At 40.3% G+C, this 17,147-nt stretch overlaps 1 long non-coding RNA gene across 2 annotated transcripts in view; it reads left to right on the top strand.

The window, feature by feature from the left end:
- Window positions 1-17,147, top strand: part of LOC138149609 (uncharacterized) — an 84,696-nt gene that overhangs the window by 22,717 nt on the left and 44,832 nt on the right. For both annotated transcript variants that reach the window (XR_011165365.1, XR_011165364.1), the window contains exon 2: window positions 10,522-10,585. This is a non-coding gene — a long non-coding RNA (uncharacterized lncRNA). The remainder of the gene's footprint in view (window positions 1-10,521; window positions 10,586-17,147) is intronic.

The following is a 17,147-nucleotide window of genomic DNA, read 5'->3' as shown; positions in this document are numbered from 1 at the left end:
TGATTTGTCTATGGTCATGTGGATAATAAACATGAGAAGTAAGATTTGAATCCAGGTTCTCTGACTATTGTTTGCTACTATTTTATGGATAAACCTTACTGTCCCTGTTAGACTCTATGCTTCTTTTTTTGTTGTTGAGACAATCAGGGTTGAATGACTTGCCCAGGGTCACACAGCTAGCAAGTGTCTGCAGCCAGATTTGAACTCAGGTCCTCCTGACTTCAAGGACAGTGTTCTATCCACTATACCAGTAGATGCCCTGACTCTCTGCTTCTTTAAAACAGAGAATGTGAAATATGCAGGTTAAAAATACCTTTTGGGGGCAGCTAGTTGGTGCAGTGAGTAAGAGCACTGGCCCTGGAGTCAGGAGAACGTGGGATTGGTTCTGGCTTCAGATACTTAATACCCACACACACACACACACACACACACACACACACACAAATGGCCGTGTAACCTTGGGCAAGTTACTTAACCCCAACTGCTTTAAAAATAAATAAATAAAAATACCTTTTGATTGACAATATCCCACAAGACCATCAACTTGTTCTTGTCTGAGGAGAGATATTGACTTTTCTAACTATTCCTTTCATTTGTCTAACCCTATACAATTTACAAAGCACTTTCACGTCTCATTTGCTTCTCATAACAACTGTGAAGGAGGTGGCACAGGTATTATTATCCTCATTTTATAGATGGGGAAACTGAAGCTCAGAAAAGTGAATCAACTTGCCTAGAATCATTGAAATGGCAAATCTGGCTCCTGAGCAAATGCTCTTTGACCAAAGTAAAAGTGAGAATGGGCTAAACAATCCTTGGTCTCCATGGAAGAAAATTCAAGAACCCTGGAAACTATCCTTAAACAGAACTTTCATTCTTTTTTCGCCAAAAAAACCAATCTGCTGAAAGTGAGGAAAGATTCTTTGGAGGCATGGATAATGCATTATGAAAATAAAAATATAGCCATGACTGTGGTGCCATTCCAATGCGGCCCTGAGAAGGTCATCGGAAGGTTTCCTTGACAGAAAGTTGTTAAGCCTAGCACGATTTCCTGGTTAAATAATAGGTTAGATAAACACCCCCCAAAATAAGCTCTTTCACTGAAGGGCAGGTGGAAAAAGAGATATTCTTTTCTAGTTCAGACAACCCCTGAAAAGAATTCACCTTAGTTAAAACTTGTGCTTCTTAAAAAAAAATGGCTCCTCCATTCCCCAACTGGTAAATGGTCCAAGGATATGAATAGTGAGTTTTCAAAGGAAGAAATCCAAACTATCAATAGCCATATGAAAACATGTTCCAAATCACTAATAATTAAAGAAATACAAATTAAAGGAACTCTGAGGTTCTCCCTCATATCCATCAGATTGTTAAAGATGACAAAAAAAAAAAAAAAAGGAAAACGATAAAAGTTAGAGGGCCTCTGGGGAAACAGGGATATTAATGCACTGTTGGGGGACCTGTGAATTGATAGGTCTATTCTGGAAAGCAATTTGAAATTGTACCTAAAATAATAACTAAATTGAATTTACTGTTTGATCCTGAAATGCCATTGCTGGGACTATACTCCAAAGAGATCCTAGAAAGGAAAAGCACCTACATGTACAAGGATGTTTTTAGCAGCATTTCCCCCTCTTACAGTGATAAAGAAGTGAAAACTAAAGGGATGCTCGTCACCTGGAAAGTAGCTGAACAAACTATGATGATAGAATACCACTATACCATAAGAAATGCTGAGAAACAAGGAACTTGTGAAGACTTGTATAAATTGATGCAGAGCAAAGTGAGCAGAAACAGACAGTTAATAAGCATTTATTAAGCACCTACTAGAGCCAGGCACTGTGCTAAGTGCTGAGTATACAAGAAAGGCAAAAAATGGCTCTTGCCCTTAAGGAGCTCACACTCTAATGAGGGACATAACATGCAAACAACTATATGGAACTCATCTATATACAAGACAAATAGCAAATAATCAATAGAAGGAAGGCATTAGAATTGGGAGAAGAATTTATTCAATAACAATAACATTGCAAAGGTAAATAGCTTTTAAAAAATTAACTCTGATGAATGCAATGACCAATCCTGACTCCTGAGGATTGCTAATGACCCATGTTAACCACCTCCTGACAGGGAAGTGATGATTCAAGATTCAGAATGAGATTTATACTTGGGCCTGACCAGTGTTACAAGGGTTTTGTTTTCCCTATTACTTTTTTTCTTCCAAGGGTAGAGTCATGGGAGTGAGAAAGAGAGAAAATGAAGCCTTCTTAATTTTAAAATTTTAATTTAATTTTAAATAGAGAAAATAAAATTAAATATCTCCTGCCCTTGTCTCCCTTCTACGGTTTCTTTAAGGACAGCATCTAGGTGTTGCCCATTCTGTCAAAGAGCAGGCTGCAGGGAAATTCTGCTACATGAGCTTCTCAGTAAATCAGAAGGGGCCTGGGGCCTAGTCCATTCTGGCAGCTTGTGGTAACAATTTACTCTGATCAAGCCAGTGAGGTCCAGAGCTATTAGTCACTGGAAAATGAGGAATCTTCAGAAATGTAACCAAACACTACCCCAAAAGTCTCAGCTCTTTTTCTCTTGGAATAATTGTCCTTCCTTTTCCTAGGAAAAGAGACATGATTGAATGACCACATGGAGCAATAGGGCATTTTCTGTGATGCTTGTAGGATAACTTAGATATTTTCTGGGATGGAAGCCTTCAAGGCAATAGCAACAGGGCTCATTTCTCTTGTGTTTTAAGATTTGCAAAGCTCCTACATCACAATAGTTTTTTGAGGGAGGTACCAGACATTCTAAAACAAACTGGAAAAGTATTTCCAAAGTACCTAGGATGTGCAAGGCATAAGGAAGCATGACTGAGGATAAAGGCTAGTACTTGGAATCAGGAAGACCTGGGCTTGAAACCCACCTCTGATTCATGCTGGCCAGGTATCCATGGGCAACTGGCCTCCAGGGCCAGAGTGCTCTCCAAGTCTGTAGGCTATAGAGAAGTCTCTCCTCAGCATTAGTGGAAGGCATTCTCATCCTGGGAACTCTTATATCAATGAAATCATAGGTCTGGACTTCTGAACACCTCAATAATACATAAATTTAAAATATAGTTATGGATTTTGAGTTACTTCAGAGAGGATTACTAAATTTCACTGGCAGAAAGTTATTAGGCTCTAGTCTGATGGCACAAAAAACCCAAAAGAAAACAAGTTCCTGCCTTCAGTGAGCTTACACTCTACTGAGAGGACATAATATGAGTTTTATTATCCTATTTTTTTTACAGATGATGAAAATGAGGTTCAGAGAGATGAAATGGCTTGCCCATAGCCACACAGCTTGTGAGTAGTCCGACCACAGGTTTGTGGTCTGAGTTGTTTCAACAGGGACAAGAAACAATTTGAAGAATGGGAGTGGGAGGGAAAGACAAAAACTGATGTGAGGAGCAGGAAGTAGGAGTTTATCTTCTGTGAACCATCTGATATCTTTCACTCCAGTGCAACATATGTGCAAGGTGCTGTCCTCAGTCCTACAGATGCAAAGATAAAATAACAAAATTTTCCTGCCCTCAAGTAGCTTACAATCTACCGGGTAATGCAGCATTTATAAATAAATGCATTGTCATCTGGTAAGGGAGAGAACACTGATAAATAGGGAACTGGTAAGATTGATAATTGGTAACATTTCCTTTAGAAGACTTTGAAGAAAGCTAGGGATTTCAATTTGATTAAATTTAATAAACTTTTATTAAGTGCCTACTATGCATTAGGCACCGTGCTAAGCACTGGGGATACAAAAAGAGGTAAAAGAGAATTCCCTATCCTGAAGGAACTTACAATCCAATGGGGGAGACAGCATGAAGATAAATATATGTAGAGCAAGCTATATACAGGATAGAAAGGAAATAATTAGCAGAGGGAAGGCACTGGAATTAAGAGAGGTTAGAGAAAGTATAAGGTAAGATTTTAGTCAGAACTTAAAGGAAGCCAGGCAGGTCAGTATTCAGAGCAGAGGACAAGAGATGAAGAGTCTTGTTCGTGGAATGGCCAGGAGCTCAGTATCGCTGGCTTGAAGAGTGTGTGTCAGGGAGTAAGGTGTAAGAATACTGATAAAGTAGAAGAGGGTAAGTTATGAAGGGCTTTGAATGTCAAAGCATTTTGTATTTGCTCCTGGAGGCAATAGGGAATTACTGGAATTTATTGGATAGGAGGTGATATGGTAAGATCTTTGTTTTAGGAAAATCAGCTGAGTAACTGAATGGAGGATGGGTAGAGTGGGGAGAGACTTGAGGCAGGCAGTCCCACCTGCAGGCTATTGCAATAGCCCAGGCTGGGGTGATGAGGGCCTGTACTGGAGTAATGGCAATGTCAGAGGAGAGAAGGGGATATACACCAGAGATGTTGCAAAGAGATTTAAGAAGTAAAAAGAGGGAAGAATGTATTTTAGGCATGAAGATGGGGGATGGAATACCTCATTCAAGGAATGGTGAGTAGGCTAGTCTAGATAAAAATGCAGCATGATAAGTAAAATAATGCAAAATCAGCCCAGAAGATAAGCTGGAGCCAGATAGTGCAGGGTTTTCCTAGCTCATTTGAGCAGTTTGTATTTTATCCTAAAGTCAGTGAAGGTGTTTGAGCAATGGAGTGTAAAGAAAGGGAAAGATTCAAAAGATATTATGGAGTCAGAATCAATAAAACTTGGCAATTGATTGGAAATGGGTACCAGAGGAGATGAAAGAATCAGGTATAAAACTGATGTTGTTAACATGGATAACAGAAAAGAAAGTGGTGCATTCAATAGATCTAGGAAAGTTTGGAGGAGGGAAAGGGTGCTACAGAGGCCAGGATAAAGAAGTTTCCTTTGGAGCAAGCTTAGTTCGTGATGTTGGCATCCAGTGGGAGATGACCATCATGCAACGGGTGGTAAACTCCTTGAGAACAGAGATGATTTCATTTTCATACCTGTCATAAATAATAAATGCTTATTGACTGACTGACTGATTGATTTCTTTCTTTCTTTCTCTTCCTTCCTTCCTTCCCTCTTTCTTAGCACAGTATCTGGCACATAATAGGTGCTTAATAAATGCTCCTTCCTTCCAGGATTCTTAGAGCTGAAGCTCTCATTGACTGGCACACTCTCAGATTCTCTGTAGAGAAGGAAACACTTCTCCATGGTCATGCTGTGCTGGTGACACCCAATGGAGTCTATTTCTGGTCAACTGCCCAGTTTAGTGCTTTGTGTGAGAGTCTGGTTATCTCTGGGAGCATCCCTCCAAGTGGTTGTGGGTGTTACTCTCAATGATGGTCAACAGAGGGCACTCAGAGACTAGCCTGACTCTCACCTGGGGCAGGAAAGCTGTGGCTAATGGCAGGGGAGGGATCTGTGACCACAGAGATATTTTCCCATGTGCCACATTGTGCAATAACAATAACAATTTACATTTATACAGTGCAATTTCCATAACAAGCTTGTGAGTGAGGTAGTGGAGGCACTATTATTTCCATTTTATAGATGAAGAAACTGAGGCCCAGAAAGGTAAAGTGACCTCATCTCTAGACACAGGACTAGTTAGTAGTTGAGCTTTCTTATGAATGAGCCCAAGTTTTATATATGGTGGCTCTGTTGCACCATCCTAATACTATAGAGGAAGTGGTATTATGATATTTGAAATACTTTTCATCTGGGTGTGTTTTAAAAAAAAATTTTTGGAGGGGTCATTTATGAAGGGGTTGGTTGGAAAGACAGGAAACTTCAGGCACTTTAGTTTACAAGATGGGTGTGAGTATGAAAATGCCCACACTGTCCCAGCTTTCCTTACTGTTTCCTTCTCCACAGAGAATCTGAGTGTGCCAGTCAATGAGAGCTTCAGCTCCAAGAATCAAGGAAGGAAGGAAGGAAGGAAGGAAGGAAGGAAGGAAGGAAGGAAGGAAGGAAGGAAGGAAGGAAGGAAGGAAGGAAGGGGAAAAGAAAGATCTTTATGTGGATGTGGGAGCAATAAGGAACCTGGAAATCATAGCTATTATACTACCTGTGTGACCTTAGGCAAATTGCTTAACTTCTCTGAGATTCATTTTCTGGCATGTAAAATGAGAGAATTAGACATAATCTCTAAGGTCCCTTCTATATGTAACTCCTACACTCCCTAATCTGACCCCTTCATTTTACAAAAGTAGAAAATGAGAACGAGAGAGCTTAAGTCTCTGACAAATGCCACATTTGGTTAGTGGCAAAGTCAGTACCCAAGTCTTACAGCTCTTCTTTAGGGTTCTGTAGTAACACAATGCAATAATTCCACCAAATACTTTAGAAACTCTGTAGTGATTGTACTTCTACATGGGGGATGGTTCATGTTGTTTGCAGTTCCTTTTCTAAACTGAAGCCTCTTGCTTCATCTGTCCAAATCTGACCTCAGACATTTACTAGCTGTCCCTGAGCAAATCATTTACTTCTGCTTGTCTTAGTTTCCCCAACTGTTAGGTTGGGTTAATGACAACAGTATCTGCCTCTCAAGGTTGTTGGAGGATCAAATGAGATAATAAAGTGCTTAGCACAGTATCTGGCACATAGTAGGTACTTAATAAATGCTCCTTCCTTCCTCCCTCCTTCTCTTCCTTCCTTCCTTCCTTCCTTCCTTCCTTCCTTCCTTCCTTCCTTCCTTCCTTCCTTCCTTCCTTCCTTCCTTCCTTCCTTCCTTCTTCCCCTCTTCCTCCCCCTCCTTCCCTCCCTCTTGATATCATAGATCATCAAATGACCACTTCTTGGAGATGTGACTTTGACTTATAATACGAACCACAGTGTTCCTCGCAGTCTGCTGCATTTTGGGAATGCTCTATTTGTCATCAACTTCCAGCTTGGCGTCAAGATAAAAATGGTGGACTTGAAGAACACCTGAGTTCAAATGTCAGTTTGAGCGCAGTGTGACCATGGAGAAGTTGTTTAACTTTCCTACCCATCAGTTTCATAGTATAACAGGGCTAAAAAAATTTTATGCACCCATACTCAGGACGTTATTCTAAGGAAACTATAGAAACTTTAAAACACCTAGAACCCAAGTCCCCAGTTTTCTTGAAGGAGAGCAGAGTGGCCAAGCTTCTGGCCCCCAACTCCTCCTGCCCTTCCTAGAAGGAAATAAAGTTTCCTTTGGAGAAGGGTGGGGGGAGAAGAGACTAGAGATACCTATTTTGCCTCCCTTGAACCACACGATACCCTCCATTCTACACAGGAGGAGCAGATTTGCTACACAATAGTATTTTTATATTGAGTCCAAAGCAGCTTCCCCGTAACTTGCGTCCATTGGTCCTAGTACTTTCACACGATAGCCCTTCAGATGTTGAAGGCAATGATCATATCCCTCATTCCTCCCTTCTCATCTCCACATTAAACATCCCTAGTTTTGATAATCATGACCATGGCCTTCCATCCTTTTACCATCCTGTCAAGGACCTTCCTAAAATATGGCACCCAGAACTGAATGCAACAGGTAACATATTCCCAATGCGGTCTTTCTAGGACAGAGTCCTAAAGGCATTAATATTTCCTTCATTCTAGAAATCAAATTAAACAAACACTGTGCAATTTTGTATCCAGGAGCCTATTTTTAAGCAATTAAACTAGAGAGGCCTTCCTTCTCAGAGAAAAGGAATGCTTAACCCCATCAACCCTCCAGAACAACAGGTCTTAATGTAGGGTCTGTGATTTTTCTTTTAAATTTTTTGATTACTGTATTTTGATATAATACATCTCTTTGGTAATCTTATTTACTTTAAAAACATTATTCTGTGAAGCAGTACAATGAGCTTTATCTAACTATTGAAGGAGTCCATTAGTAAAAAAGACAAAGGATACTTTACTTAAAATAAAACTCAATTTGGTGCCCAGAAGATCAAAGTGGTCTGGCTTACCTTTCTGGCTGTCAGTGGGTTCTGGGGATGCTTTCCCCTAGTCCATCTCCTTTTTGGTGTAATGAAATGTTTTTATTTTTATGAAAATCTTTGGGTTCATTTTCTTGAAAGAAGCAGCAGGATTTGGGAGTCATTTAGCCTGGTCCATAAAAAGGCTTTTGAGGTCAGTGGTCATCATATGAATTAAGAGCTACTCTCAGGGCAAGCAACTGATTCTCTTTATATCAGTCATCCCCAGATGCATTTTTTGGCTCAAATAGAACATCCTCCCAAGCCTTTTTTACTTCTGACTGGCATGGTACTTGGATTTAGGATACAATGGAGCCAAGTGAATGAAGCAACCCCTTTCTCAGGGAAGCAGACCCATCAAATTCCTATTGCTTAGGGCCAGATTTTTTTTGAGTGGGGAGGGGAGAAGGGGGATAAGATCTATGATTTTATCCATGAGGATTTCTTACTTTACTCCTGATGAGAAAATTACCTCCACTAAATTTACCTTATATCTACTATTACTCAGGAGAGAGACTTGAGTTTGATATATGGATTGGGGAATCGCTTTCAAAGAGATGATAACTGAATGCATGGAAGCTGATGAAATTACCAAATGAGAGAGTATAAGGAAGATTGAGGAGAGAGCCCAGGGCAGAGTCTTCCAATCTATCATAGTCCAGACAACAGGCACTTTTCATTCATCAGGGAACTGGATGGCATAATAGATAGAGTCAGGAAGACCCAAGTTCAAATCTGGCCTCAGAAACTTACCAGCCATGTGACCCTGGACAAGTCACTTAACTTCTGCTTGTCTCAGTTTCCTTATTTCTAAAATGAGGATAACAGCACCTATATCCCAGGGTTGTTGTAAGGATAAGAATAAGTCAATAATTGTAGTAAGGGCAATATAAATTTTAGCTATTCACCATGCAGAGTAACAGCAATTCTGTAATGATGATAAGCTATGAAATACTTAGCTAATCTGACCAGCACAAGGATCTAAGATAATTCCAAAAGACTCATGATGAATAATGCTATCTACTCCAGAGGTATAACTGATGAAATCTCAAGTTAGATTGGAGCTTATTTTTCATTTTATTAACTTTTCTTGTTTTTTTTTAAATCATCATAGCTAATATGGAAATACATTTTGCATGACTTTTCATGTATAATGTGTATCATATTGTTCAACTTCTCAGCTGGGGAAGGAAGTTATTTTGGAACTGACAATAAAGAAAAATGTCTTAGAAATAATAAATTTTAGCTATTATTTTTATCCATTGCTGTTTGCTGTGTCGATAATTAGGTCAGAGTCTTCTGAGATCTGCCATGATGATGGTAAACACCTTCATCCCTGCTCCCCTGTTCTATGCCTCTCCTGACAGCAAATCGGAGAACTATCAAATAAAGTTATTTCTGTTGTTGCATATTTAGAAATCTTGTATGGTTTTCACAGATGCATGGGAAGACACCTTGGAGCAGAGGAGGCTTTTAAAAAAGTATTTTGTTTTCTAGTCAAATATTTTTTAAAAATCAATAAACAATAAGCAGAGTGGAATCTCATTCTCTGTACCAGTCAGTCAAGTGTGTGACTGCAAAATTGTGATCCATTGTAAGAACACTGCTCGAAAATTTCTTGTTCTTTTCCCAAGCTTCATCAAGAATGTTTTCATTCCAGGTGTAGATTACTCTCATAAACATTTAATAGAGATGAGAAATAGGCAGATGGCTTAGTAGCTATTAATATTCTCTCATTCATCTTTTTTGTTTGTTTGTTTGTTTTGGCAAATCACAAGGTTCAAGATATTTTCTAAGCCTCTGGTATCTTTACCTCTTTCAGACACCTTATAGACTGATCCCTCCAGACCCTTAAAATTGTGTAAACATGAGCATGGAACTCTTCTTCGTCTACTTCTACTGTTCTTTCCACCCTTGTTTTCTTTGGCACACTTTCTATTTCCTTATGTCAGGAACTGTTATGTTAAAGTTCAAATGTCAAGTTTCTAGTACAATTTATTGCAAAAATAGTTTGTTGTAAAGTATCTGTAGGACATTTCCAAATTTTTATCTATTTCTTGTTTCCCCCTTCCCCTTCCAGTTTCTTCCTTAAATACCTTTAAGACAGGGGTTCTTATCATTTTAGGGATCATGGACCCCTTTGGTAATCCAGTGTACTATGAAAAACTCAGTAAGACCCTCCAAATTAAATCAATATATACTTAATGATTTTAATTCAACGTTGGGCTTAGGGGAGAGTGATGGAAAATATACTGAAAAATATGATTTACCTGTAAGAAAAGAAGGAAACTCTATGTGTGAGAGGCTGATCTTTGAACAGTAGTCATGCTCTTTTGCTGGAACCAAGGCTGAAGATTCTCCTGAATGGAGAGACCTGCCTGAGCTTGTATGGTTCTGACACAGAACAACACAGGATGAAGCATTAGAGTGTGACTTTGTGAAGGCCTTCCCTAATTAGATTATAAACACCTTAAGGGCAAGGGCTCAGAGTGAAAGGATTTTAGAACTAGAAAAGATCTCAGAGAGAATCTGTCTGAAAACGATTTTTATTGTTTTCATAGCACTCACTGGAGTTTTTACTCCTCTCCCCCCTTCCCTGTTGCTTGGCTACTCACAGGTGCATTGACTCTGCAATAGAAATGGACCAGATTCTGATATTCCTAAGGAAACCCTGAGTGGAGGTAAGAGTCATATAAGAATGTATAGTATGATAGAAAATGATCAGGATAGTCTCTTGAGTAATTTAATGAAATTGCAGGACATGGTCCTTTGTTAACAGAGAGTACTTCCTATAGACATGTACCTCTCCCCTTTGTACTGCTGGCTAGCAGGACTTATGTGACCCAGCCCAGGAGGATGACCTAGGAGCTGTGAAATGACCACCTCTCCTCTCCCCCTTCTTATAACCCCATTCAACCTTATACTTCCAGACCAGAGTGTAGTGAGGGTGTTCGGGTAAATGAGAGGATTTCTCTTCTCCCTCCCTCCAGGGCTAGCAATGGTGGTTTATGGGAGAAGGAGAAGATAAGTCAAACCTACTTTTGCCCCAGTGAGTATGAGGCAGGAGTTCTTAGGTCACCTATTTCCAGGCTACTTTCTTTTTTCTCTTTATTTCCACTTCTGAACATAAGTGAGTGACCAGCAATCCTGTAAAAGGAATGTTTGCACCCTTGGGAGTGGGGTTCAAATTATGAGTGCTTTTATATCATCTAATTGCAATTGGATCCTCTGTACAGTCTTTGCTGTTGTTGTTCAGTCATTTCAGTCATGTCCAACTCCTCATGACCATATCTGGGGTTTTCTTGGCAAAGATACTGGAATGGTTTGCCTTTTCCTTCTCCAGTTCATTTTACAGATGAGGAAACTGAGGCAAACATGGCTAAATGGCTTGCCCAGAGTCATACAGCTAGTCAGTATCTGAGGTTGGATTTGAACTCAAGTACTCTTGACTACAGGGCCAGTGCTCTAGCCACTGCACCACCTAGCTGCCCTTTATGCCTTTGTCCTAAGGTAAAACAATTAAATAGAATTAATAACATCTGAAAGTGTATGCAATATTGCACATCTATAGCACTCTCACAATCCCCCTATTTTTAAAAATCTATTTTCTTTTCCTCCAACCCCTGACCCAATTGGAAAAAAAAGAAAAGGAAAACAAATTTACGGTAACATATATACATGAGAAATGAAAAGTGCAAGAGAGTTCCTGGGTAATTAATAATCAATTTATTAATTAGGCAATAAACTGATGGTCAGTACTCGTTCGCTGCTCTCCCTCTCTCTCTCTCTCTCTCTCTCTCTCTCTCTCTCTTTCACACACACACACACACACACACACACACACACACACACACACACACACACACACACACACACACCCCTTTGGGAAAGGTGGTTCCCCTGAGAGTTGAAAATCAACCTCAGTTGGTGACCAGTTAATGAGTAGGTGAACTTTTTCTAATGAGGGGGAGAGCTAAAAGCCCTCAGCCCCTCCACTGAAAACTTGGCTTGATCAGGAGACTCACAGGCCTCCAACACCCCGGACAAAGGAATCTATCTCAACCCTCAATCCTAATTTAATAATTGGTTATTAATAAAATAATTTCTCTCAATGGTCAAGCAAAATATATTTCCTCAATGACTATATACAAACATATAAAAATATGTCTCATTTGGGACCCTAAATCCATCACTGCTCTCTAATGGATAGCATGTTATATCATCAAAATGGTATGATGAACGGTCATTGTGGTAAACATAGTGCTTTCAAAATTACTTCTTTTTATACTATTGTTGTTATTGTATAAATTGTTCTCCTGGTTCTACTAATTTCATTGATTATCAGTTTAGTAAAGTACCTGAAATTGATCACTTTTATAATGTTGATTCTTTACCTGATTTTACATAACAATTATTTGAGTTCTTTTCTTTCATCAAGGTCTTGATAGCACCCCTTCCCCCACTCCTAGCTGAAGTCTTTACCTCATACTTTACAGAGAAATTTGAAGACATAAACTACGAGCCTCCTCTTCTCCCCTCCTTATTTTACAACCCCTCCTCTTCCTCTTCCTCCTTGACGTCATTCTTCGTGGTTGTTGTTCAGTCGTTTCAGTCATGTCCAACCCTTTGTGACTCCATTTGGGGTTTTCTTGACAAAGATACTGGAGTAGTTTGCCATTTCCTTCTCCAGTGGATCCATTTTGTCAGGCAATCAGAGATTAAATAACTTGCCCAGGGTTATACAGCTAGGAAGTATCTGAGGCTGAATTTGAACTCAGGTCTTCCTGACTCTAGGCCTACTGCTCTATCCACTGGGCCATCTAGCAGCCCCAGATGAATTAATATCTCATTCTTCATTATTTCCTCCTTTATTCCATTCTCTCATGAAAAGGCCACATTTCTCTTCTCCAAGGCAAATTTCTCTACACATACCCACAATCCTTCCCTTCCTGTGTTCTCCAGGAGATTAATCTCCATATCGTCTCTTCTCTCTCTAATTTCTTGTCATTCCCTATTTACTGGTTGGTTCCTTCCCTGATGCCTACATACCTACCCAAATCCCCCCAATCCTTAAAAATTCCTCTCTAGATTCTACCATCATCATTAGCTATCATTCTATATCTCTCCTTTCTTTCTCAAACTCCATGAAAAAAAAACACCTATTCTTAACTAGTCTGCCTCCTCTCTTCTAATTTTTAAATTAAATTTTATTTCTTTAATTAGAATTTTTTCTCTACCTCCCATCATCTACCATACTCCTAGCAAAAAGAAAAAGAAAAACAATACCTTTGTAACAAACAACCATATTCAAGCAAAGTAAATTTCCACATTGGCCCTGTCCAAAAATCTGTCAGGAGATAATGAGTATTCTGCATCATTAGTTCTCTGGAATCATGGTAGGTCTTCTCTAGAGATGTCCCTGAAGTTTTATTCAAGGTAGAGGCAGAACCCCAGGGAGAAAATTAACCTCTCTGGGGTCAGACCCCCAGGATTGAATCCCAGTCCATCTGAGCCCAGAGTTCTTTTGGGAGTTTGTAGCAGCAAGCACCCTAGCATCCCCAGGGTGGCTGCCAACACAGGTCCCTAGATCTGTTCCTCCAAAGGAAAGCAACTCAAAATGGGTCAACAATCCTGCTTTAATCAATCAAACATATCATTTACCTAGTTCAGGGGAAAAAATCAGCACCCTGAACTTCAGAGTATACAGACAGGTTACAAGCAGAAGTTACAAGCAGACAAACATTTCAGCAGACAGGCCTCCAACTGTCTGACCATTACATCCATACCTAGTCACAGTTACTAGAGAGGGAAGCACCAACATCTGGGTTTTCAAAGCTGGCGGAGCTTGACGGCTGCCAGAGTCTCATCTAGTCAAATCACACGATTCTCAAAGTGAGCTCCAAAACAAAGCCTCACGTCAGGGTTTTTATGGCCTTCTCCTGGCTCAGAGAATGTCACAGCCCTCTTGACCCACTGCCCAATAACAGAGCACCAAGGTGTGTGCATTCCTGAAAACCAAGCCTCCTGCCACAGGCTGCAGGTGCCTAGGGGCCTCCAAGCCGGTCAAAGAGCCTAGGGGCAGGGAAGATCTTAAATTCCCATTCCCATAACAGTTTCAGCACCATAGGTAATATCATTATTGATAAGCTTCCAGCATTGAACTGAACCTATTTGCATTCAACCAACACATGGATTACATTCTTTACCAACATAACCCCCTTGTACCTCATAGGATTTAGAACTTGAAGCATCCTTAGATGTTTAGTCCTAGTCCCCATTTTATAGATGAGTAAACAGAGACCCAGACAGAACAAGTGACTCGCCCAAAGTCATGAAGATAGTAGGTAGCAGAGATAATATTTGAACCCATGGTTTTTTACTCTAAATATTGTGTTCCTTTTATTATTTACCCTGATTCTTGCAGATAGTATGTGATAATAAATACTCTCCCCACCTCCACCCCCATTTACTCTCTAAGGCCAGTCAACAAGCTTATAGAATTTAAGAGTTCATAGCTTCAACCCTTTCCATGGCCTGCTGTTTCTCCTAGGATTTCTGTGCTCAGTCAAAGCATCATCCCTCTGGCAGCTGAAGGGAGACTTAGTCCTGGAACAGTTGAAAATAGCCTGTTGTAGAAAATCTTGCAGCTATAGCCAACTCTTCTGGCGCCAAGATGCAGTTTTCTTTTCCTTCAGAGGTAAGATCATCAAGGAGTCTCTTGGCAAAGTTTGTACCCAGAACCCAAAGTCTCCCTTGATGTATCTCTATAGAACCCCCAGTCTCTCTTTTCTGTATCTTTCTTAACTCATTACAGAATGAAACATATGACTAAATTACCAAAATAATTTAATTCAATTTAATTCTCAAAACATTGATCAAGCATTTACTACATGCAAGGCATTGAGCTAGGCATTGAGGATATAAGAAGATAAATAACCTTGCTCTTCTGTCATTGAAATAGAAGATTCTAAGCCTTGTTCATTCTCATAGTGACCTTCAACCCCTCTACCCCTCAGTTACTTCTCAGGTCATCATTCCTGCACTGACTACAGTCTTTTCCCTTCCCTTCTACACTGTTCTGTTGAGTCTTTTGACCCTTTATCATGTTGAAGATCTTGCCCTGACAAACCCCAGCTTTAGATTTCCCAACCAAACCCCATCTTTTTCCTTCATTCTTATTCATGTGCTACTGAAGGAAGTTAGAGAAAATCACAAAAGCATGCTGACTGGGCTCACCCAAATGTGGGCCCTCACTACAGCAAGGCCATCCTTTTATATCTCCCTAGTAGACTAACTATTATACTTATTAGTGGCTTTCCCAATCCTCAAACCTTCCACAGCTCTCCCTCCTCGCATCCTCTCAGCTAAGAACTTTGCCTCATGGAAAAATCAAAGTCATGTGCTGAGAACTGCTTCTTCTCCCCTCCTCCTTACCTCAGATTACTCCTTTGTCTTCTGCCAAGACCTCTATTTCACATGAAGAGGTAACCTTTCTTCTTGCCAAGGCAAATCCCTCTACATGCACAAGTGATTCTATTCTATCCTATTCTCCCTCTGTCATCTCTACCCTCTCACTAATTTCTCCCTGTCCATTGTCTGCTCCCTTTCTGCCTACAAACATGCCCATGTCTCCTCCATACTCAAAACTCCTCCCTTGGTCCATCCATCCCTGTTACCTGTCATTCTGCATCTCATCTTTTGTGGTTTAACTCCTTGAGAAAGTCGTCTGCAATATGTGCTTACACTCTCTTAACTCTTTGCAATCTGGCTTCTGACCTCATCAGTCAACTGAAACTGCTCTCTCCTAAGTCACTAATGATCCTTTAATTGCTCAATGTAGCAGTCTGCTTTTAATCTTCATCCTTTTAGACACCTCTGCAGTCTTTGACACTCTCCATCACCCTCTTCTAGATACTCTCTGCTTCCTAGGTTTTTATGACAATGCTCTTTCTTCATTCTTTTCTTGCCTACTTTCCTACTCTTTTTGGATCCTCATCTAAGTCAGGTCTATTACCTGTGGGTGTTCCTCAAGGTCACTCTTCTCTTCTCCCTCCATGATATTTCTTGGTGATCTCATCAACTTTCAAGGATTTCATTATCATCTCTATGCAACTGAGTTTGAGATCCATTTTTACAGTCCTAACCTCTCTCCTGATCTCTAGGCTTGCATCTCCAACTGCCTATCGGACATCATGAACTGGATATCCTCTAGACATCTTAAACTCAACATATCCAAAACTAAACTCATTAGTTTTTGCCCCAAAACCTCCCTTTTTCCAAACTTCCCTGTTAATGTTACCCTTGCACCACCATCCTCCCAGTCCTCCAGGTCAGGAACCTGGGTGTCATCCTTGATGCTTTACTCTTTCTCACCCCCACCCCATATCCAGTCTGTCACCAAGGCCTGTCAATTTTACCTTTGTAATATCTCTTGTACAGGCCAACTTCTCTTCTCTCACACTGTCACTTCCTTAGTGCGGGTTCTCATCACCTGACACTTGAACTATAGAAAAAGCCAGTGGCTTGCCATCCCTGCCTCCAGGCTCTCCCCACTCCAATCCATCCCTCATTCATCTGGCAAATTGATCTTTTTCTTTTTTCCTTTTTGGAGGGGGGAAGGTAGGGCAGTTGGGGTTGTCACATGGCTAGTTTTGTGTTAAGAGTCTGAGACTGCATTTGAACTCAGGTCCTTCTGACTCCAGGGCCAGTACTCTATTCACTGTGCCACCTAGCCACCCCAACAAATTGATCTTTCTTAAAACCCAGGTTCCCTGGGCAGGTCACCCTCCTCCTCCTCCTCTCACCCCACTTGTTATTCAATAAACTTGAATATATATAACTTCCAAGATCAAACATGAAATCCCCCATTTGGTTTTTAAAGTTCTTCATAACCTGGTCCCCTACCTTTTGTCTTCTCCTTACTACCCTTCACATAGTAGGAATCTGGTGACACTGGCATTCTTGCTATTTTTTGCACATAATTATGTATGTCTTCTTACTCCAAGCTGTCCTCCATGCCTGGAATGCTCTTCCTCCTGGTTTCCACATCCAGACTTTCTTGGCTTCCTTCAAGTCCCAACTGAAGTTTCACTCTCTTCAAGAAGTCTTCCCAGTCCTCTTTAATCTTAGGGCCTCCCTTCTGAGGTATCCCCAATTTATCATGTCTATCTATCTATCTATCTATCTATCTATCTATCTATCTATCTATCTATCTATCTATCCACACACACATATAAAAAATAT

This window comes from Petaurus breviceps, unplaced genomic scaffold (assembly GCF_028583685.1).
Source record: "Petaurus breviceps papuanus isolate PSGF00001 unplaced genomic scaffold, PetGlider_PUasm1.0 90847, whole genome shotgun sequence".
NCBI classification, from domain to species: Eukaryota; Metazoa; Chordata; class Mammalia; order Diprotodontia; family Petauridae; genus Petaurus; species Petaurus breviceps.
This window is presented reverse-complemented; position numbering and strand designations above follow the sequence as displayed.